The following is a 22563-nucleotide window of genomic DNA, read 5'->3' on the forward strand; positions in this document are numbered from 1 at the left end:
GAGAAGGACATCATGCTTGGTAAAGTAGAGGGTCAGCAAAAAAGAGGAAGACCCTCAACAAGATGGATTGACACAGTGGCTGCAACAATGGGCTCAAACACAGCAATGATTGTGACAATGGCACAGGATCAGGAAGTGTTTCATTCTGTTCCACAAAGAGTGGCTATGAGTCAGAATCTAACTCCTCACTTAGTAACTATGCTGTTATCCAACAGTTCGCATTGATGACAACAGCAAAAAATTTACTATCTGACTATTTTGTTCATTAACAAGGAGCTGAGGGAAGACAGGGACGAGGAGGAGGGCAAGGTTTTTGAGAAGGAACAAGGATGAGCAAGCTGACGGTGGTTTGTATTACCCGGGTCGGGCATCGCCCAGGAGGTGGGGTGACCGGGCCATGAGTAGGCCATGGAAATCAGGGCTACAGGAATCGGGCAGGGGGCCTGGACGTCTCTTCTTCCAAAGAGGCCTATGCGCCACCTCCACAAACTCTGCTGGGCACAAGTGGCTGGGCCTCACCTGTCCAAAGGAGCTGCCCACCGCCAAGGCTCCTCTCCAGCACTGGTGGTGCAAAAAGGTGGAGAGGCGAGGCGCAGGGGTCTTTGTGGAGGTCTGCAGCCGGGTGACAGTGGGCCTCTGTTGCTCTGGAGATAGTGGACAACCCCTGATCACCATCACCAACAGCCCCCAAGGGCTCTGCGGTGGTTGGGAAGTTGTGGTGGGGAAGGGGGGCCCACCGCGCCACATGTATCCCGAGACGTGATAGGAAACAGGGGCGGCACTGGTGACAAAGATGGGACACGGCCCTGATTCTCATATAACGCTGATTTTACATAACAACCTGCTCTTTGGAATGTAACCATGTCGGTAAGTCTCTGTCAGTTTGCCACACTGTGGTGCTGGAAGCTATGCCACCAGTATTTCAAATACCAGCAGGGTCATCCATGGTGGACAGGTTTCAGCGGTGCTTCTAGGCTAAGACAGGCTGCTAAACAAAAGTCTGACAGTTCGAATCCATCAGCCGCTCCTGGGAAACCCTACGGGGCAGTTCTACTCTTCCCTATAGGGTTGCTATGAGTCAGAATCGACTCAGTGGCAATGAGATCCATATGTAACACATGTATGTGTGTGTATATATATATAAACATAATAGATCTGTACGTAATCTCACCAACTGTGTGTCAGATATGGTGTCCAATGCTTTCCTCACATTATCTCTGTTACTAAAAGCCAGAGAAAAGGAAGAGGAAAAATGAGAGATGGGGAAGAGTTAGAAATGGTACCTGTAGCCACAGTTAAGTTCCTGAGAAATGATTTCTGTAACTGCTTAAATGTACTAAGGACATCTCATATGATTCGTGATACTAGTGTAAAGGTGAACAGCTGGATCTCAATACCCCTCTGCCATTTTATTTTAAAGTTTTATCTGTGCTTGTACTTTATCAAGCTTTCGTTAGTTTCCTAGAAAACCACAAAACCATTCTTTTATCGTTGAGCATAGGAACGCTACTGTCTTAGTCATCTAGTGCTGCCATAACAGAAATACCACAAGTGCATGGTTTTAACGAAGAGAAGTTTATTTCCTCACAGTCAAAGTAGGCTAAAAGTCCAAATTCAGGGCATCAGCTCCAGGGGAAGTCTTTCTCTCTCTGTCAGCCTTCTCATCAGTGTTCCCCCGGACTAGGAGCTTCTCAGTGCAGGGAGCCCTGTCCAAAGGAAGCGCTCTGCTCCCGGCACTGCTTTCTTGATGGTATGAGGTTCCCCTGTCTCTCTGGCTCGCTTCTGTCTTTTATATCTCAAGAGATTGCCTCAGGACACAACCCAGTCTTGTAGATCCAGTCCTGCCTTACTAACACAACTGCCACCCATCCTCCCTCATTAACATCATAGAGGCAGGATTTACAACGTATGGGAAAATCACACAGTACCAGGAATCATGGCCCAGCCAAACTGATACACACATTTCTGGGGGGACATAATCCAAACCATGACAGCTACCATGAGTAGGTTCAACTGACTCCTGAGGGGATTCTACGCCTGTGACCTCATGTTGAAACAGCCTGAAAACTGTCCCCAGGGAGAAGGTGCAGAAACATTTGGGAGGAAAAAAGAACCAGCCTTTGCACAATAAACTAGATAGCTTGGTACCAATCTGTTTGGTTTGGGGTCATGCACAGCAACCCTACTGTTTATTTTCGCTGTTTTTTCCTGTTCTTAATGTACCCAATGACTATCACGCCACTGCTTAAAAACCACAGTAAGCTTCTTCTTAGTCTCAAAAGGGGGTAACCTCTAAAATTCCAGAAGAAAACTGATGTATGGCCTGGAAGCCTCAATGTGCTCAAGATGGAAAAAGAGAAACCACAATTCACAATTACCAAATATGGAGTTACAAGGGTTGCTATCGAATTTATCATCCATCACTGGGAGATGATTTCCAAATTTTGGCTGTCTTCCCTGTTAGATGATATGCCCCTGCTCAGAGTCATTGCCGCACGCTGCCTCCTGGCAGGCCGAGCAAACCTCCTGGTCAGAGGCTTGGCTACATGACGTGCTTTGGCCAATGAATTCAGCAGATGTGACATATGCTAAATCCAAGCTGAGGTTCTGAATGTGACTGGGTGGTTCCGCCAGCCCCTTGTTTCCACTGCTTACCATAAGGACAGCACGTGCCAAATAATGGCTGCTCCCTCAGCTTGAGTCCCAAAACGAGAAGACAAACAATGAGAAGACACAACAGCCAACCCACCGTCACAACACATACCATGAGGATGAAATAAATGGGGTTAGAAGCCATCAATATTTGGAGGTGGTTTCTTCACAGCAAAGCTTATTGAAATCCCTCTGCCTCAAAAAAAAATAAAAACAACCCGTTGCCACTGAGTCAGCTCCGACTTACGGCAACCCTGTGTGTGTCAGAGCAGAACAGAGTAGTAGGGTTTTCAATGGCTGTGACCTTTATGGAAGCAGATCAGCAAGCCTTTCTTCCTTGGAGCCACTGAGTGGGTACAAACTGCCAAACTTTAGGTTATGAGTTGAGGTCAAACCATTTGCACTGCCAAAGCTGATTAATAAGGCCTTGTAACATTCAATTTAGGGATATTAGTTCTAAACTGAAGACTCAAGGCACTTACATTTGGGTTGGGTATAATGACAGCGGTAGGAGGGCAGGAGAGGAAACATCTCATGACCCAGTCTTTGTGTTAGAATCATACCTAAAGGCCTAAAATCATGGGAAGAACTATACACGTACATATTTCTCAAAACTACTAAGCCTAATGTTTAATTTCTGGGTCACAAGTCTATCTTAATAGATGTGCCCTACAGCTTTACTACATTATGGGTTTCTTTTTTTTTTTTTTTTTAATTCTGGCACAGTGAAAGTTGTTTAATCATACTTTAAGAGTCCAAATAGATTAAATCTAGTAAAACTTGGCATTGATGCGAAAGGAATTATGCTTAATTGGAAAGCCTTCCTTAACTCACAGGAGAGTCTTGTGTGGGAGACCCCAAACTCAAAATACCAACAAAAGCACTGTAGTACAGATAAGTATCATCTCAAAGCCAGCACCTGCACCCACGGTCTTAGGAGCATATGCCAGCTACTTGGCAAACCTTCTTGAGGACATAACATCCATTTGAATTTGGGAGTCCTTTCATCGGTCAATAAAGGATGAATTTCTAATACTCTTTCGTAATTTTTCTTATCACAAAATACACACCCTTTTCTCAACACTCCCCAATAAAGGGAAAAAAATACAGAATTTATGATCCTTTGAGTGAATTTCTAAAAAGTAATGAAATTCAGATGAACTGTATAATGAGTCCTCGTTTTCTTTATGAAACCTATCAGTTCAACTCTTTGCCTGGAGGACAGATGCTAAACAGTTGCACTGGCAAGTTATTAAATCACGTTTCTGGTTTTCGGCAGGGCCTCTCAACATATCCCTGACAGAATGACGAGACAGACAAAGTAAGTGTATCAATACGCTGCATACAAGTAAAAGTAAAAAAGAGTAATTACTGAGAGAATCTAAATAGACGGTCAATGTTATTCTCAATTAACCAATATTTCTCATTATAAACATATAGGGCCATCTTTTTTATTTTTCCGTATCACTTAACAAGCAGAATTAAATTCCACTACAATGAGTCATTTAGAATACATTTAAAGGCATTATTCAATAAAGAAAAAGGGAAAGTAAACCGATTCCATTAGACAATATTTGAAAATAATGTTATGAAAGCTTACTGAAATCAAAATCAAGTATTTCTGATCTGTGATTCTACTCGCGAGTACCAAGTGAGTTCTGTGAATACAATTTCATATACTAATGTGAATGTTTAATGTACTAGATAACCTAACTTGTAAGAAATTAATTATTTTCAGAAACATTCTCCATCACAAAAGTTTCAGTACAATCTTTAATGAAAAAGAAAACCAGTGCAATGGCAGCAAAACATAATCCTCCGTGGTATCATCTGACACGGTTAGGTAGCACATCTTACATTAAACTCTACAGAAATCAGGGCAAGAGGTACTTGTGCCGAGGGCGAAACTAACAATGGACATTTAGTAAACCAGCTGCCACCCAGGCGACTAGGACTCATGGTGACCCTATGTGTGTCAGAGTAGAACTGGGCTCCGTGGGGTTTTCAACGGCTGATTTTTTTAAAGTAGACCACCAAGGCTTTTACCCTAGGCCCCTCTGGGTGGACTGGAACATCCAACCAGCTAGCAGCCAAGCCCTTTCACCATCTGCACCATCAGGGACTCATGGTCATTTAGTAGAAAAAAAGCAAACCCACGGCCATCAAGTCAATTCCAACTCATAGCGACCCCATGTGTGCAGAGCAGACTGCACTTGATAGGGTTTTCAAGACTATGACCTTTCAGAAGCAGATCACCAGGCCTTTCTTCTGAGGAACTTCTGGGCAGGTTCAGGCCATCAACCTTTCAGGTTAGTAGTGATTAATTTACCACTTTTAAAAATGAATCATTCAGGTGCTTGCTTCGGCAGCACATATACTAAAATTGGAACAATACAGAGAAGATTAGCATGGCCCCTGTGCAAGGACGACACGCAAATTCGTAAAGCGTTCCATATTTTTAAATATATTGTGGGGTTGTTAACCAATGTCATAAAACAACATGTGTACTACTGTTCCATGAGAAACTATTTGTTCTGTAAGCCTTCACCGGAAGTACAATAAAATATTTAAAAAAAAGGAAAAAAAAAATGAATCATTCAGGTTCTCTTGCTTTGTATGTTTTTGACAGTGTACCTTATTCCAATGGCAGCAATACTGGGAACCACTTGCGTAATTTAAGACAGCTGCATTCTTAAAATCTGAGGCATGAAATAATGGAAAAGCAATGTCTGAAGAGTGATAAAATCCTCAGTAATCAATGTTTTCTTTTATAAATCCCTTATTATCTAATGTGTTATTTCAAATAGTATACATTTTTCACATTCCAGTCACTTTTACTAACCACTTAATGTGGCATTCTTCTGGTATATATCTTAATGGAGCCTAAATAATTTAATCTTCATACTACAATATTATTTTTATTTAAGAAACCATGCTGCCCTCAAGAAAAATGCATCTAAATTATTACTTGCTATATTGCAGTAAATCCTCAAATCCCACTTAGAAAAGTAGTCAGCCAGGAGAAATCAAAGGCAGCTTTTCCATTTCAGAACCTTCACAATTGTCAAGCAACTGTTTCATCGTCACGATGTACTTAAATTCATTTCTTCTATTCAGTATCTCCCTCTACAAAGAGTGGATTCAATTACACGGTTCCACACCACACTTGAGGTCAGCTGTTAATAGCAAAGATGTATTATGATGTGCTTTTAGCATTTTTCAGGAGTGAGAAAAATAATATGTTGTATTATAGAGCTTCAGTCATAGCTGATGTTTTCATTCATTTGTTAAAGGAGATCCATGATATATTTTAGAAGTACACAGGAAGGGAAACAAAATCTTTTCATGGAGAATAATTAGAGAAAGGAAACTCTGGTGGCGTAGTGGTTAAGTGCTATAGCTGCTAACCAAAAGGTTCACAGTTCAAATCTACCAGGCCCTCCTTGGAAACTCTATGGGGCAGTTCTACTCTGTCCTACAGGGTCGCTATGAGTTGGAATCCTTGATTTTAACAACACTAAACAGTGAACAACCAAACAGCAAAAAAACAAAATTTGAAGTTGTCTTAACCCTAACATAGCATTTTCAAATATCCTTTAGCTAGTGTTTGAGTTACTAGAACACTGACAGTGTTTAGTTGTAGCATCTCTGTCCCATAAATACCATTGCCTTTTTGCCCATCAACAACTCAATTTAAATTAAAAAGAAGAAAATAAACATTGGACATTTTTAATGAAAGTACTATTTTTACCTCAGTACGGTAATTTAGAAAAAAGAAGAAATAAGAACCCTATCTAGTGCTCTGAGGAAAAACACAGTATCTAGCCCTGGAAAGGTAAAATAACACATTTACTATTTCCACTCAATTATTATAATAACAGAAAATAAAATATTAATGCATGGTGATTTCCTAAAAATTTCCTACTGTCTGCTAATGTTGTTCCTTTATCCCCCTTGAAGGCCTGGTTCTAATACTATGCATCCCCACCTCCAAAATTATTTTTAATCTACTTGAATGCTCTAATGTGTTTACCCAATACTGTCTCAATTACCGCCATCATTTGTTATTCTGGTTAGTTGCCCTCAAGTCAACACCATCTCATGGTAACCTTATGTATAACAGAACAAAACCTGGCCAAGCCCTGTGCTATCTTGGTGCTTAAACCAAAAACCAAACCTGTTGCCATCGAGTCTACTGCAACCCATAGGACCCTACAGGACAGAGTAGAACTGTCCCATAGGGTTTCCAAGGCTATAATCTTTACAGAGGCAGACTGCCACATCTTTCTCCCACGGAGCAGCTGGTGGGTTTGAACCCCCAACCTTTCAGTTAGCAGCCTAGTGCATTAACAATCTCCACCACCCAGGGACCTGGGTCTTTAAAGCAAGACATAATAAAGGAGGTACAATTTAGTTCAGTCTGAAAGCAAGAGGGTAGAGGAGACTTCAGGTAGAGTCAGCAGCACTGAATCAACTCCATGTATTTGGCAAACTTTAAACAGTTCAGCATATTTGGAGTGAGAGACTAGAGGGCTTCAGTAACACAAAATGTAGGAGACGTGGTCAGAGACCAGACCATGCAGCACTCTTTTGGGGGTTATACCAACTGAGAATTTGAGAAACTATTTACACCTCCTCCCCAGAAAAACATCAAACACGCAGGAAAGTATCATATACAGACTATACAGACTATTCTTTGAAAAGACTAGCAGTTTAAGAGAAGGAAAGATGATAAAGTCTAGATTCGTTGAAGCTTAAAGTTTTCTTTTTAGTGAAATGAGTGCCTATGATAAACCCAAAACCAAACTCATCGCCGCAGGACAGAGAAGAACTGCCTCACAGGGTTTCCAATGAACTGCCGGTGGATTCAAACGGCCGACCTTTTGGTTAGAGCTCTTAACCATTGTGCCACTAGGGCTCCTGAGTGCTTATGATACTACATCCAGAAGATTCTGTTTTGAGTTGTTTGTGTTGAGGGTGAATGAAATGAACAATTCCAGATTCAGAATTCTCCGTGAACTATTTCTCTCAAACAATTTTTCTGCCCCACCTCTTTCATTTTTGGAGCCCTGATGGCACAGTAGTTAAGAGCTCAGCTACTAACCAAAATGTTGGCAGTTCAAATCCATCAGCTGCTCCTTGGAAACCTTATGGAGCAGTTCTACTCTGTTCTATAGGATCACTATGAGTCAGAATCAATTCGACGGCAACAGGTTTGGCTTTTGGTCTTCATTTTTACTACTCCTCCAGCCCAAGCCTCCCTAAAGTCACCAATACCCCGCCATGTTGCCAAATCCAGTGAACACTTTTCAGATTCCTCAATAACAGCTGACAGCATGGATCGCTCTTGCTTTCCTCCAAATATCTATGCATTTGATATCTAGGACACAGCCCTCCCTGAATTGTCCCCTTAGAGTTTCTTCTTACCATTTTTCTTTCTGTCTTTCCCGACTTCTCTTCCTGTACTCAACCCCTATAAGTTGGAGGCGGGCTCCCCAAGGATTGAGTCCTTAACCCAGGTCTTTGTTTATTCTCATTATATACTCTCTCTTAGTGACCTTGTCAATTCCCATGGCTTCATTACCACCTGTACGCCAGTGGTTCCCAAGAGATACTCCCCAGCCCAGACCTCTCTTCTGAGTTCTGGATCCACAAATCCAGTTGCTTATTTGGTATTTTCAGTAAGCTCTTTAACAACAAAAAGGTCCTTGGGTGGCACAAACGGTTTGCACTTGGCTACAACTGAAAGGTCAGTGCTTTGAAACCACCCAGTGGTGCCTTGAAAAGAAAGGCCTGGTGATCTGCTTCTATAAGGATTACAGCCAAGAATATCCTGCAGAGCTCAGTTCTACTCTGTAACACACGGAGTCAGCATGAGTCTGAAAAGACTCAACAGCAACAGGTTTGGTTTGGATATTTTTATTTAACAGTCAGGTCAAAGTCATTATGGTTCCAATCTAAGCCCACGATTCCCCAACCAACCTGACTAACCACCACTAATGTCCCCTATCTCAATAAATACTGCAATCACCAAACCAGGTGCTCATTCCAGAAATCTGGGAGTCAGCCTTGACTCTTCCTTATTTCTCAACATCTACACCTGATGAAATAATTTATTTAGTCCTGCTTATTTCCACCTTTCTTACATGTTTCTGGAATCCAGCCACTTTTCTCCAATTCCACAGCCAACACCAGAGTATGAGTCAACATCCTCAATCACCTGCTTTACTGGACCCTCCTTGATAAATAGAGAGCCCACAGAACAGCCAGAGTTTATACTCAACACCAAGGCCAATAAGGCTGCCCTGCTCCTTCCTGTCCTCCCTCCTGTAGCTCTCCCTAAACACTCACTAACTCCAGCCATGCTGGTCCTCTCTTCAGTCACAATGATCTCAGCAAATATTTGGAAGGAAGGAGGGAAGGGAGGGAGGGAGAGAGGGAAGAGAGAAAAGGAGAGAAGGACAGGAAGGAGGAAAGAGGGAAAAGATGCAACAGGCTTATAGTAAACTAAAAAGAAAATCTGCTTTTGGAATCAGACCTGGGTTTGAGTCCTAGCCCATTACCTACAGTCTTAGGAACTCTAAAATGGGCATAATGTCTCCCTCAAGAGAGAAGTAATAAAAGTTTAATGAAGTAATGTGTGTGAAAGACCTCTGTACCTTGTAATACATTATACAAATAGAATATGGGAGTTTAAAAATATAAAATACCCCAGGAGCCTATAATACGGATAATGCAATTTTGATAGTAAAAAGAAATGTGTGTTCTGTGGATCTCGAGCTTTTTCTTTTCCTTTGCATCTATTTCTACTGTTCACATGACATTACTATTTAAACTTCATCATATCCACGTAAAATAGGTTGCAACATACGCCCATGGACTTGTCTCATTACACTGCTCTGGTTTTCAATGAGAAGTTTAAAAGGGCTCAGCCCCTGACCCCTCTCCCGTCCTAAGATTATCAAATGTGTACACTTTCTGCAGGTAAAAACACTAATTCTCTAAATAGGTGTATTCACTTTCCTAAATTTATTTTGAAACAAAAGTATTTTTTAATTTTAAAACAAATACAAACTGAGGAGTTCTTAAAGGAAATAATTTCCCAAAAGTTAGAGTATCAACTAATAAAAGTTTTGAATCTTACATTTTCTTCAATTACTTAGAGAACATTATTTTCTGTTGCTGAATCAGTATTTCCCTGTGTCCTTCTTACATAAAATAAGAAGCAATAGAGAAGAGGATATACAGATGAGTCTGCTTCCTAGGTTAGAGAGCAATTTAACACTTATTACGCCAAGAATATGGAATCATAATCGAACATGTTATATGCTGTTGAGTCAATTCCAACTCACAGCGACCCTGCAGAACAGAGTAGAACTGTTCCGTTGGGTTTTCTGGGCTGTAATCTTTAAGGGAGCAAGTCACCAGGTCTTTTCTCCCATGGAGCCACTGGTGGGTTTGAACCACAACCCATTTGGTTAGCAGCCAAGTGCTTAACCATTGTGCAACCAGGGATCCTTTAACAGAACGCATTCATATAAAATATCTTTAAAAGAGGTGTATTCATGTTTAGATAGAAAAACACATTCATAATTATATGCCATATGTTTGTCTTTATTGGATATTCCATAATAAAGTAGTGATGGTATAAAAACCACAAAGCCATTGCAGTGGAGTCGACTCCGACTCATAGCGACCCTATAGGACAGAGTAGAACTGCCCCGTAGGGTTTCCAAGGAGTGACTGGTAGACTCCAACCACCAGCCTCTTGGATGGCAGCCGAGCTCTTAACCACTGTGCCACCAGGGCCCCAGTGATGGTATAAAAACCACAGTTCTCTTTGAATTTCTTTTGGTAATAGCACTTAGGATTTATATTTGTTTACTATATTTTTCCACAAGCAGAATTGTCTGAAAACTGTGTCACTAATGATAAAAAAAAAAAAAAAAAAAAAAAGGCTAACTGTGAGTAGGAGCATCCACACAGCATCCTATCCATATGTGTAAATACCAGGCCAGATATTCATTCCAACCTCCTTCACTCCTTGCCTACTGACTGCTATCATGTCAACCAGAAAAGCACCAGACACAATTCTTCCAAGGAACTGCCAGGCTCAGTTAGTCCAAGCAAAGGAGAAAAGAAGCCAATTATGAATTTCATTACTCCCACAATTCTCCTCCAGAGGAACATAATAAGAAAGAACATCGAATTAAAAAAGAAAAACTCACAGTAGCCAAGGAATCTTAATAAAACCAAGCTTACTATACAAGTCCTCCTTCTGAAAGGAGATATGACAGAATTGACAGGGGGGCTTGATATTTATTCCGAGGTAAAACAGCGTTTTACTGCCTTACCTTGCTCTTTGTTTAGTCTGACTGTAGGGTTAGAACAATTACTTTCAGACTTAAAATTGCTTTGTGAAAAGATCTCATATTTTAGCACCTGAAGACATGTTTTCATGGTCTTGCCAATTCACCAGAAGCCCTATAGTTCAGCATCTTCCCCCTTCTCCTAACCCCTTGAAGTAGCACTGAAGTTTTAAAAGAACTTCATATATTTAGGAAACAGAGCAATTATACCAAGACATTTAACTTGAGTAAGAAGAAAAAGGGCTCACCCCAGGAGCTCTGCTGCCATACAAGACTAAGGACATGGGCAAACACCAGGCAGAATGGGCATCAGAGCTCTTTGAGGGAAATCCAGGCTCAGAAAGGCCCCCAAGCCAAACACAACAAGCAATGAAAGTTAATTGCCAGAGTCAGGATTGTCTTCATAATGGACTGCATCTGCACGGTTTACCAGCCATTGTTAATTAACCACGGTCAGGTTGGGACTGCTTCCTGACGTCACTGAAGCTTCTCTCCTAAGCAGCAGCTCTGTCCACAGGTTAACATCATGCTCCGGTGCCACCGCCCCCGTGGAAGGGCAGTGGAGCCCACGCCTCTCAACAGCACTTGATGCTACACATAAAGAGACGCATGGAGAACTGAAATGACAGTTCTTATGGGATCGGGCAGAAAAGCACTGAGTTTCCCTGTTTGCTAGCAAGGGATCAGCTCCAATCGATTAATGATTTAATTACCTAGACTAATTAAGATAATGAACAACAGCAAGCCTACAATCAATTAGCTTTACCCCAACTTTCTATTTTGAGGATCGGGCCTGAAGGACTACACTCTATTCTTAGTTGCTGCAGTAAAAGGTGTAGGTATATTACAGAATCTATCACAAGGGAGATAATTGCACCCTATCGTAAGCAAAAAAACAAGGTCACTTGAATGATTCTTTGGCCACAGAGGGTTGTGAAAAGGTGTTAACTGGATAGGGAGCAAATATTTAACATTCCAGAAGAATTTCTCTGGTTGAAGCAAATGGTTAAGCTCTCAGCTGCTAACCAAAAGGTTGGCAGTTTGTACCCACCCAGAGGCACCCCTGAAGAAAGGCCTGGTGATCTACGTCTGAAAAGCAGCCATAAAAACCCTATGGAGCACAGTTCTACTCTGCACACATGAGGATGCCATAAGTCAGCATCAACTCGATGGCAGCTGGTTTTAGGTTAAAGTAAGCAATGGACCAAAGACAGGAAGGTGTCCCTTTGGTCACCCTACTTCTGTGATTCGAGTTACTTCAAAGTAAGCATGTAAGAATAGAAAGCATCTTTTGAAATCCATCAGAAAGTAGCAGTAGTCTTTGATTACACTGTTCTTGGGACAAAGCATCCCTTAAATTACTGAAAATAGGCTAAGAAGTGGTAAAACAAAAATTATTGTAAGTCAATAATACAGATTGATTTGAAGTTTATTTAATATACTATTTGCAAATCAGGAAACACTTCTGACTAGAGAGTCAAAAGGATTCAGAGATGACAGAACATCCAAAGACTCTTATGTTCCATCTTACAGACACTGCACTGGAAAAGGGGCCAGAAAAGCATTTTCATAAAAACAATTTACCCTCAAACACAGCTCCCAGCTCGACCCTGGAGTTTCTGTTTATGGAAACTGACCACACATAGATAATTCTTCAAAAGACCACAGTGCCCAAGGCAAAATGGGCTTTAGTAATTAGCAAGACTGTTGTTTTACTGGAGCCCTGGTGGCACAGTGGTTAAGTGTTCGGCTGCTAACCAAAAGGTTGGCAGTTTGAATCCACCAGCCGCTCCTTGGAAACCCTATGGGGCAGTTCTACTCTGTTCTATAGGGTCGTTATGAGTCAGAATCCACTTGATGGCAAGGGTTCGAGCTTGGTTTGGTTGTTTGACTTAAACGTGACTTTTAGGAGACCAGCCTGCTCAAGGCTCAAGGTTAAAAAAATCACCTCACAGTAATGGCCTAGGTGCATCTCGCCAACTCCATGAACCCTCGGAATCTGGATTCCAGGAGAATTAAAAGTCTGTCTCTCAGAAGTTATTAGATTTATAAGAAAGTACAGATGGGAAGCAAGCAGTAAGGGGGCAGGGATACAATCTTAAAGACAAGACCAGTCAAAGTTCCGGATGTTTTTCCTCTCCACTTTCTACTTCCACTTTGGAATTGAAGGTTTTATGATTTGATTCCCTAATTATATTGGTTGTTACTCAAGGAGTGGAAGGACCTCATACTATTGTGTTTTAATCATGGACCTTATTCTGGCACCATCTAAACTAAGTATAATAAATACTGAATCAGTTGGGTGAATGAATTAATTGTTAATAAACTTTTCCCAAAGAAAAAAAACCATGCAATGCACATAGTGTCCTGATCTGTCATCTCAACCCGCTGCAGCCCTCGATGTACCTGCTCTGGTGAGCCACAGAGCTTGTGTAGTGCCAGCAGTACCGTATGATGCTTACAGGGGAGGTTCAAACTTACTCATGGATGAAAGACACTCAAATTTTATACTTTACAGACTAAGTCAGCTCTGCACCAAACGAGAACTGATTTAAAACCTTCTGAGGCACCTTTGAAATGAAAAGGTGAATCTAAAAATGTTGTTGTTGTTGTTAGATGCCGCTGAGTCAGTTCCAATTCATAGGAACCCTATGTGCAACAGAACGAAACACTGCCCAGTCCTGTACCATCCTCACAATCGTTGCTATTCTTGAGCCCATTGTTGCAGCCATTGTGTTAATCCACCTTGTTGAGGGTCTTCCTCTTTTTTTTTGGCCCTCTATTTTACCAAGCTACGATGTCCTTCTCCAGGGACTGATCCCTCCTGATAACATGTCCAAAGTATGTGAGATGTAGTCTCGCCATCCTTGCTTCTAGGGAGCATTCTGGTTGTACTTCTTCCAAGACAGATTTGTTCGTTCTTTTGGCAATCCATGGTGTATTCAAAATTCTTCGCCAACACCATAATTCAAAGTCATCAATTCTTCTTCGGTCTTCCTTATTCATCATCCAGCTTTCGCATGCATATGAGGTGACTGAAAACACCATGGCTTGGGTCAGGCATACCTGAGTCTTCAACGTGACATCTTTGCTTTTCAATACTTTAATTTATATATTGTTTAATCAACGACTTGTTTATTGAGAGCCTACCACAGGCCAGGAAATGTACAAGCATACCAGGGACACAGAAGAAGGCATCTCAGTCCTAATGGGAGGGTGTGTCTATACAACCAAACACAAGGATTGCAAATAATAATAATAATAATAATGTGAGTAGGTTAATAAAAGAAGTCCCATGTGTTAAGGTAGCACAGGGTAAAGTATCTTTAAATTCAATAGAGACAGAAGCAAATGATGCTAAGAGACTGTGGTGTAGGGATTAAACATATGGTACTTGAAGTCACAATGACTGGGTGTGAATCACACCTTCAACACTTATTATGAAAAACAACAAAGAATACATTACTTAACCCCTCTGAACTGCAATGTACCCCATTTACAGTAGGGCGTAATAAGGATTTCTAAATCACAAGACTGGTGGAATGATTAAATGAGATAATCTTTATGAAGCACAGTGCATGTATATCCTACATACTCAGTGACTGTTGGCTCTTTTCTATTACTAACACTAGAAAGGTCTTCTCCTGGTAATAGTGGACACTATGAATCTTGGTAATGAGTTTCCTCACAGCCCTTTGGAAGAAGGTGAGTCTCTGAAAATCCTGGCTCTCCCAAATGTCCTGGGGCAAATATGTAACTTAGGGTCACGTTCACTAGCAATTAACATGTAAGAGTCGAATCAAGAGGACATCAACAAGATGCCCATTTGTCATCCGGATCGTATTTTTAAATCAGAATGAATAATTTTCTATATAAATGTAATCTGCTAAATATTATGGACAAGACTTCTATTTAAAAGACTTTATTTCTTGGAACTTTACTTGTGAAGGACCTTCTGGCACTTGGTGATCACTAAAGAATTTTCAGGATTTCCATCAACTGAGTAACAGTAGACTTGTGGTTAAGACAAAACTAAAAATTCATCTTGGTAACATTTTGATTATCAAAACAAACTACATAAATTTAAAATAACATTTCTAGTTGATTTGAGAAATTAAAAGAAAAATCTCTGTGTTGTTAGGTAAATTACTGCTTAATATGAAAATATCTTCCTTTATTTTAATGTAAAATATCTAAAGTGCCCAATTCATAATGACATTAATGTTGTTTCACTCTTTAACTCAACATAATTGATTAAATAGCTATCATTACAAAACACGGTAAGAACTCACTGCCAATATATATAGGATAATAATATATTTCATCAGCAATAGAAAATAATTGTCTTGGTAATTGAGGAGTCTCATTTGGTTCCAGTGCTAGTTTATTCAAACATATGATCACAGTATACAACCAAAAAGTACTCCTTTTAATCAAACATATAATTATTAAAATATTCTTGAGGGATGTAAATGACATACTATAAATACATTTCTATCATGACTACTTAAACCTCAATAAACGTACCTTTATAAAGGCCTCGGTTTAATTAGCATACAGTAACTCTCTCCTTGAAATGAAATTAAATCCTTAAAAGAAACAACTAATTTGAAGCATAATCTTATATTACCTAAATATAATTACCAAACCTTGCCAAGTAAAAATAATAATGGAATCTCTAGAGAGATGATTTACCAAAAATACAAAGACCACATGGCTCCAAGCAACAGTTCTTAACCCTGTTGCCAACCAGATCACGTGGGCAGCCATTATAAAACACCATTAGCCAGGGCCCCATTCACAGAGACTCTGATTCAGTTGGTTAGGGGTGAGGCCCTAGCATGTCTTTTTCTTCCCCACACCCTTCTTTTTCCCTGGTACCACTGTTCCAGAAAGGAGCCCTGGTGGAGCAACAATTAAGCGCTTTGCTGCTAAGGGAAAGATCAATGTTCAAACCCACCAAAGGCTCCTCAGGAGAAAAGCCCTGGCTATCTGCTCCAGTAAAGACCATAGCCTAAGAAACCCTATGGGGCAGTTCTGCCCTGTCCTATAGGGTTGCTATGAGTCAGAATTGACTCAACAACACACAACAACAATTGTTCCAGAGACTGATGAAAATTTATTTTTCCCCAGCCTGTGAATGTTTATAGCAGCTTTATTCAAAATCGCCAAATATTTGAAACAACACAGATGTCCTTCAACCCGTTAATGGATAAACAAACTGTTTGTATATACAATGCAATACTACTCAAGCAATAAAAAGGAGCAAACTATTGACTTGCAACAACATGGATGAATTTTAAATGCGTTTTGCTAAGTGAAAGAAGCCGGACCCAAAAGGCTACATGTTGACTGTGGCCTTTCATGTAACATTCATATTATGAGAAAAAGGCAAAATACAGACCAGTGGTCGGGTCATCAAGGGTTTGAGGGGCAGGAGAAGGAGCTGAGTGCAGTGCAAGGGAATTTCTGGGATGATGGAACTGCTATATGTAATGGCGGTGCTGGATACATAACTATGCATCTGTCAAAACCCACAGAACTACTCCAGAAAGAATGAATTTTACTGTATATAAATTTTAAAAATCCAACCAGGCAGTGGGGGGGAAAATGGAATGCAGACTGTGACAAATCAATTTAACTGCCTTAAAAATGTATCCCACAGCCACATTAAAGGAGATGGGGAAGAAAGGAGTTGTCCTCAGGAATTTTGGGAAGTCATATTTTGACTGGATACTGTAAGTCCACAGATAGCCTACAGTAATAATATTTTCTTGTTCTGAATGAAAAAGAAAAGTCATTGCCAAAAAAAAGGATTTAGATTTGTCATTTCTATAACAAATGGGTGGTTTTGCTCTTTTTTGTGTGACTGTATTTAATAATGAATAAGACATTCTGAAAATTGGAAAGATTTTATTTAAAAAACCTCTTACTGGTGTTATATTATACACCGTCACCATCATCATCATCATTACTATAATTAGAGGGAAGCTGGACATATACGAATATAAAGTGAGCAGCAATGTTTGCTTCATGGATGCAGAACAATGGTCACTTACAAAGCTAAGGGACAAGTGAGTTGAAGATAGTCATTTCAGAAGTGGTCCTAGAAGGGAAAAAATTATTTAATCAAATATCTGGTCTTCTAGAGAATATAGACCTTATTCTATTGCAACAGGTCTTTTCATGTTAATAAAATCTAAATATAAGAAAACAATACTGAATCTTTGGTGAGTTAAAACTATAAATACATGCATTCTTAGAGACCTATACATGTAGTATGTGTGCTTTCTATTCATTTCTAAAACAGATTCCAAGAGGATAAAAAGACAAAAAAAAAAAAAAAAAAAATTGACAACTCCCTAGGCATAACAAATTGTCTAGTGCCAGAATTCCCAGCTCAAACCACTTCCCAATGATCAACCTTTCATTCCCCACCTCATTATAGATAGACAAATAGAGAGCTGCCACTGAGTATACTCTGACTTATGGTGACCTTATGTACAACAGAACCAGGGCTTTGAACCCCTGCTGAAATTTTATAATTCCACCCTAGATATACTGAATCAGAATCTATAGTCCAACATGATCTCCAGGTGATTCTTACGTATAATAAATGTTGAGAACCACTGCTGTACTAGTGGACCCCTGGTGGCCCAGGGGTTAATAGCTCAGCGGCTAACCAAAAGGTTGGCAGTTTGAATCCACCAGTCACTCCTTGGAATCCCTATGGGGCAATTCCACTCTGTCCTATAGGGTCATTATGAGTCAGAATCGACTCAATGGTAAGAGGTTTGGTTTTTGGTTTTGGCTCTACTAGTCGTCTCAGAATTGATCCCCAACCAGCAGCATTAACATCACTTGGGAACTTGTTAGAACCACTACCTGGTCCTGCGTCATCCTCAGGATCTGGACCAGCATGTTTGATCCATCACTGCAGCTACTGTACCACTCCATTTCACTGAGGTTCTCCCTAGCCCTCACTGGCCCTCTACTTGACTAAGCACGATGTCCAACTCCAGCAATTGATCTGTCCTAATAAAGTGCTTGACACAAGCCAGTCAGAAAACGTTCTATTGTGATTCGTAAGGTTTTCACTGGCTAATTTTCAGAAGCAGATCACTAGCTCCACTCAGACCTGTCCACGATGGGTGATGCTGCTGGTATTTGAAATACCAGTGGCATAACTTCCAGCATCATAGCAACACACAAGCCACCACCGTAGGACACACTGACAGACAAGCAGTGGTTTACATATATACATATATACAGGTTACACGTTACATATATGCATACAGTTCAAAATGCAGCCATCTGGCCATCTCTATTCCACAGTAATTCTTCACGCATCACAATATAACAGAAAGATATATTATAAATATTAAAAAAACATATTCCTAATTTGTGTCACCCAAGTCACCAAGCAACATTCATACTTCATTTGATGTGTTTAATACTGAGAGGAGCCCCGGTGGCACAGTGATTAAGAGCTCAGCTGCTAACCAAAAGGTTGGCAGATCAAATCCACCATCTGCTCCTCGGAAACCCTATGAGGCAGTTCTACTCTGTCTTATAGGGTCACTATGAGTTGGAATCTACTCGATGGCAATGAGTTTGGCTTGATTTTGGTTAATACTGAGAAGTTCAAGGCACATTCTACAGTGAATTCCACCACCAGTGATAAAGCAAAGAAGTTTCAGTCTTCAGATAATTAGAAACTCATTTTCACAGAAATATTTTATTATCCAGAAGGCACTGTATGAGTAAATTGCTGTTTCCACCCAGCTGCTCACTTGGGCAGTGGCCTTCTGAGCCCCAGCCTTTGAAACGCTAATTCGCTGGCTGAACAACTGTTCAACTGCTCTTTATCCTTAAATATTCTGAGGCTTCACATTGGGTAGCCAGAGCAGCCCCTGAGAGAAACAGGAGCTCCAGCAACCCCAGCTGACTTGGCTCCAGGGGATGGATGAAACCAGGAGGAGAGAGATGAAGTCCCTTTGCCCAGCCTCAGGCTATGTGGGGCCACCTGAGGTTCTTAAACCTGGCATTGTTACACCATACAAATGGGGAACTAAAGGATTTAAATGAATAATGCATCATCCCAAATTATTCACATTCACCTAAAGTATCTATATAATTGCAGTCAAAGTACTTTAAATTCGTCCTTCTAGTTTACGTTTTAGGGAGAGGTATCAGGTAACGGAATCCATTCTCTAATTCACTTTCCATGAACAGAATCAGCCCAAATGTTTCTGCTGGCGCACTGTTAAATTTTCTGCTATTGTTAACTGCAGAAAAGGTTGGGAAATTCAGGAACTGGGAAAGTTTATTTATTTCAATTTTACACATTTCTGCTGAAGCCTGAGACAGAGATGGGAAACTTGTGGTCCCCCACCAGACACATCCCAAAGGTGTGTTTTTATTGGCCTCAAAGTTACTGTTGCTTAGTGATTTTTAACTGAAGCCAATATGTGAAAATTAGGGACTTTTGACATATAAATCTGGATTTCAAGCTTCTGTAGGAAGGTGGTTCAAAACTACTAGCTGCTCCATGGGAGAAAGATGGCGGCAGTCTGCTTCTGTGAAGATTATAGCCTTCGAAACCCTATGGGGCAGTTCTATTCTGTCCTATAGGGTCGCTGTGAGTCAGAATCGACTCTACGTTAATGGTCCTTGTTGCTGCGTCATTAACTGGTTCCAAACCTGTTGCTGCCAAGTCCATTTTGACTCATAGCGACCCCATGTGACAGTGTAGAACTGCCCCATAGGCTTTTCTCGGCTGTCATATTTACAGAAGCAGATAGGTCTTTCTCCCATGGAGCCGGTGGGTGGGTTCAAACTGCCAACCTTTCAAATTAGCAGCTGAGGGCTTAACCGTTATGCCACCAGGACTCCTTTATGCTGGGTCCTTACCTTCATAAATATGTATTTAATTGATCGGTGTGGGGCCTACGCATCCATATTTTATCCCCAAGGGATTCTAATATCTCATCAGCTTGAGAACCACTGATCTACCATTCAAGGTCCGAGTTCTCAGAGCCCTCCACAATTCCTCTGACTCCGCCACATCTTTTAATAAAACAAATAAATAATAAAACCAAACCCACTGGCGTCAAGTTGATTTCAATTCACAGTGACCCTACATGTCAGAGGACTGCTCCGTAGGATTTCCAAGGCTGTAAATCTTCAAAGAAGCAGACTGGAGCATCTTTCTCCCATGGAGCAGCTGGTGAGTTCGAACCTGCCACCTTTTGGTTGGTAGCTGAAAATTCCGAGCATGATCTGCTACTAGCTGCACCTGGTGCCTATGTCTACTACTGCACTTACTTGTCCGCGTGGAAATGATGCCTGTATTGCCATCCCAGCCATACTGAAGAGTACTGACCTAGCTCCATCTTCTTTTTCTCTCCTTATGCCTGCAACAAAGGGGGACCTGGTGGGCACTATACGTGGGACAGAGTGAGCACTAATCAACAGTGGATGAAGAGAAATGAAGTTCGATGCATGCCACAACATGGACAAACCGTGAAAACATTTGCTGAGGAAAATAAGTCAGTCGCAAAAGGACAAATACTGTCATGATCTCACTTATAGAAACCAAAAATTATTAGTGGTTACCAGGGCTGGGAGGGAGGGGAAGAAGGGAGTTTTTGCTTTGGGTGCACTGAGTGTATGTTAATGGTAGTGGAATAATTTGAAAAAGAATAGCAATAATGGTTGCACAATATGTAGAACGTAATCAATGTTATTGAATTATACATGTAGAAATTGTTGGGGGGTAAAAAAAACCCTGTGAAGTAAAACAAATAAAATAAAAAAGTGGATGAAAATTCCAGGCAAGGAGGGACTACGGAGAATACGTAGGATCTGGAATGGCAACAGCATGCAGAGAAGAAGGGAGACGGTGAGAATACTAGCAAATCTGGAAAAACAGAAACCACCTTCGGAGCAAAACAGAATGTTGGTGACGGGGAGTAATCTGCGCAAGCTTCTTTCAGGCTACAAAGAAGAGTCCAGTGGCCTGACTAAATCCACCAAACGGAAGTGACCAATTCATCCCCGGCCCAGAGGTTGCGTCAAATTCATTTGTTAAACTGTAAGCTCTCTGGAAGAAAGCAATCCCAGAATACAAGGAATTGTTTTATAATAATTACCATAACATCCTTCCTGTTTCCATCTCTCCCTTCAACTGAGAACAATTAAAATGAAGAAAGAATTATGTGTTTAACAATTGCTAATGATCTTTTCTTCTCTCTTTGCTGATGTAGTTTTGGTTATCTCAAAATGTCGTTCTGCTCAGTGCTTTCTGCCGCTTAACATCAAAGGATTCACCCTCTGGGGTTCTCACTCCTTCCCTAGAGATTTTACTCCATCGCCGAATAGACTTACCCATTCGTCGTTTTCCTTCATAGGCAGCCAAGATTTTTGTTTAATCTAATTAGTCCTACATTTACATACAATTCTAAACAACTCTACTCCCTACAAGAATATAGTTATGCCCTTCATACATGTGCAGAGACTTGTGTCTGCTACTAGCTGCCAGGACAGACTGGCAAGAGTTGGTTCTTCAAACTTTCCCCCGTGCATCAGGGATTCCATATGCAATGAATTATGCACCGCCCCCTCCACCCCCAAAGAAGGCTTTTCAATTAGCTGACATCATGGATCATAATTGTTATTCTGGATATTGCTGTCAAGATCAACGGTGCTCATTCTTCAGAGTTTTATTTTGCTTTGATTTGTAAGCACTGAGACAGGACAGAGTACGCCTATACCAGAAGTTCAGTTTAATACCTATGCTGTGATCAGACTCACCATGATGTTTCTGCTTCTGCTTGCCTTCATGAAATCAGCATCAGCCGTCAACATCCATGATTACAAACGTGTTTCTCTACAGACCCCTTTACAACATTCCCTGCAAATCTAATACTTTCCAGTACTTTTTTTTCTATATTTAAGATCTTCCCAGCTCCAAATGTCAGGCTCCCGGTGCAATGAAAACTATCCCACAGCTAATAAATTATTCATTTTTCAGTTTGCAATCTGAAGTGGCAGTAACAGCTGAGTACCTGAAGCACCCCCAAAAGACAAAAAGTGCAGTAACATGCAAAGCTTATTCCCGCATAAATTCTAAAGGTTAAGCACTATTAAGCGTCTCTGTTTATCAAGAGATGTGCTCCTTGAATTTATTTCTTCTAATTAATCTGTTCCAAATAAACACTACTAACGAAGGTAAGTGTTCAAAAAGGCTAAGCAAACTAGTCTCTTTCCCTTAACTAATCTCCTCAGGTTAAGACAAGGGCCTCTGCTGATAAACATTCTCCACTTCTCCTGTTTGGTGAGAAGTTGTAGGTGAGTAAGGTCAAAAGCAGGGTCAAGTCTGGCACCCTATGCATCTGTAAATACAGTTTTATTGGCACACAGACACACCCACTGACTTATCTCAACGCTGAATGGTGTAACAGAGATTGTATGGTCCATAAAGCCTGAAGTATTTGTTATTTGACCCTTTACAGAAAATATTTGCCAACTCCTGCCCAAA

The 22563-nt window shown here is 40.7% G+C and overlaps 1 protein-coding gene and 1 non-coding gene across 6 annotated transcripts in view; one reads left to right on the forward strand and one right to left on the reverse strand.

Moving 5' to 3' along the window:
- The window catches only part of PTPRD (protein tyrosine phosphatase receptor type D), a 473666-nt gene that overhangs the window by 433193 nt on the left and 17910 nt on the right, over window positions 1–22563 (reverse strand). The gene's annotated exons all lie outside the window — the stretch shown is intronic.
- On the forward strand, window positions 5006–5112 carry LOC111820070 (U6 spliceosomal RNA). Its single transcript, XR_002823598.1, has one exon. It is a non-coding gene; the product is annotated as a U6 spliceosomal RNA (small nuclear RNA).

Source organism: Trichechus manatus, unplaced genomic scaffold (assembly GCF_000243295.1).
Source record: "Trichechus manatus latirostris isolate Lorelei unplaced genomic scaffold, TriManLat1.0 scaffold00025, whole genome shotgun sequence".
Taxonomy (NCBI): Eukaryota; Metazoa; Chordata; class Mammalia; order Sirenia; family Trichechidae; genus Trichechus; species Trichechus manatus.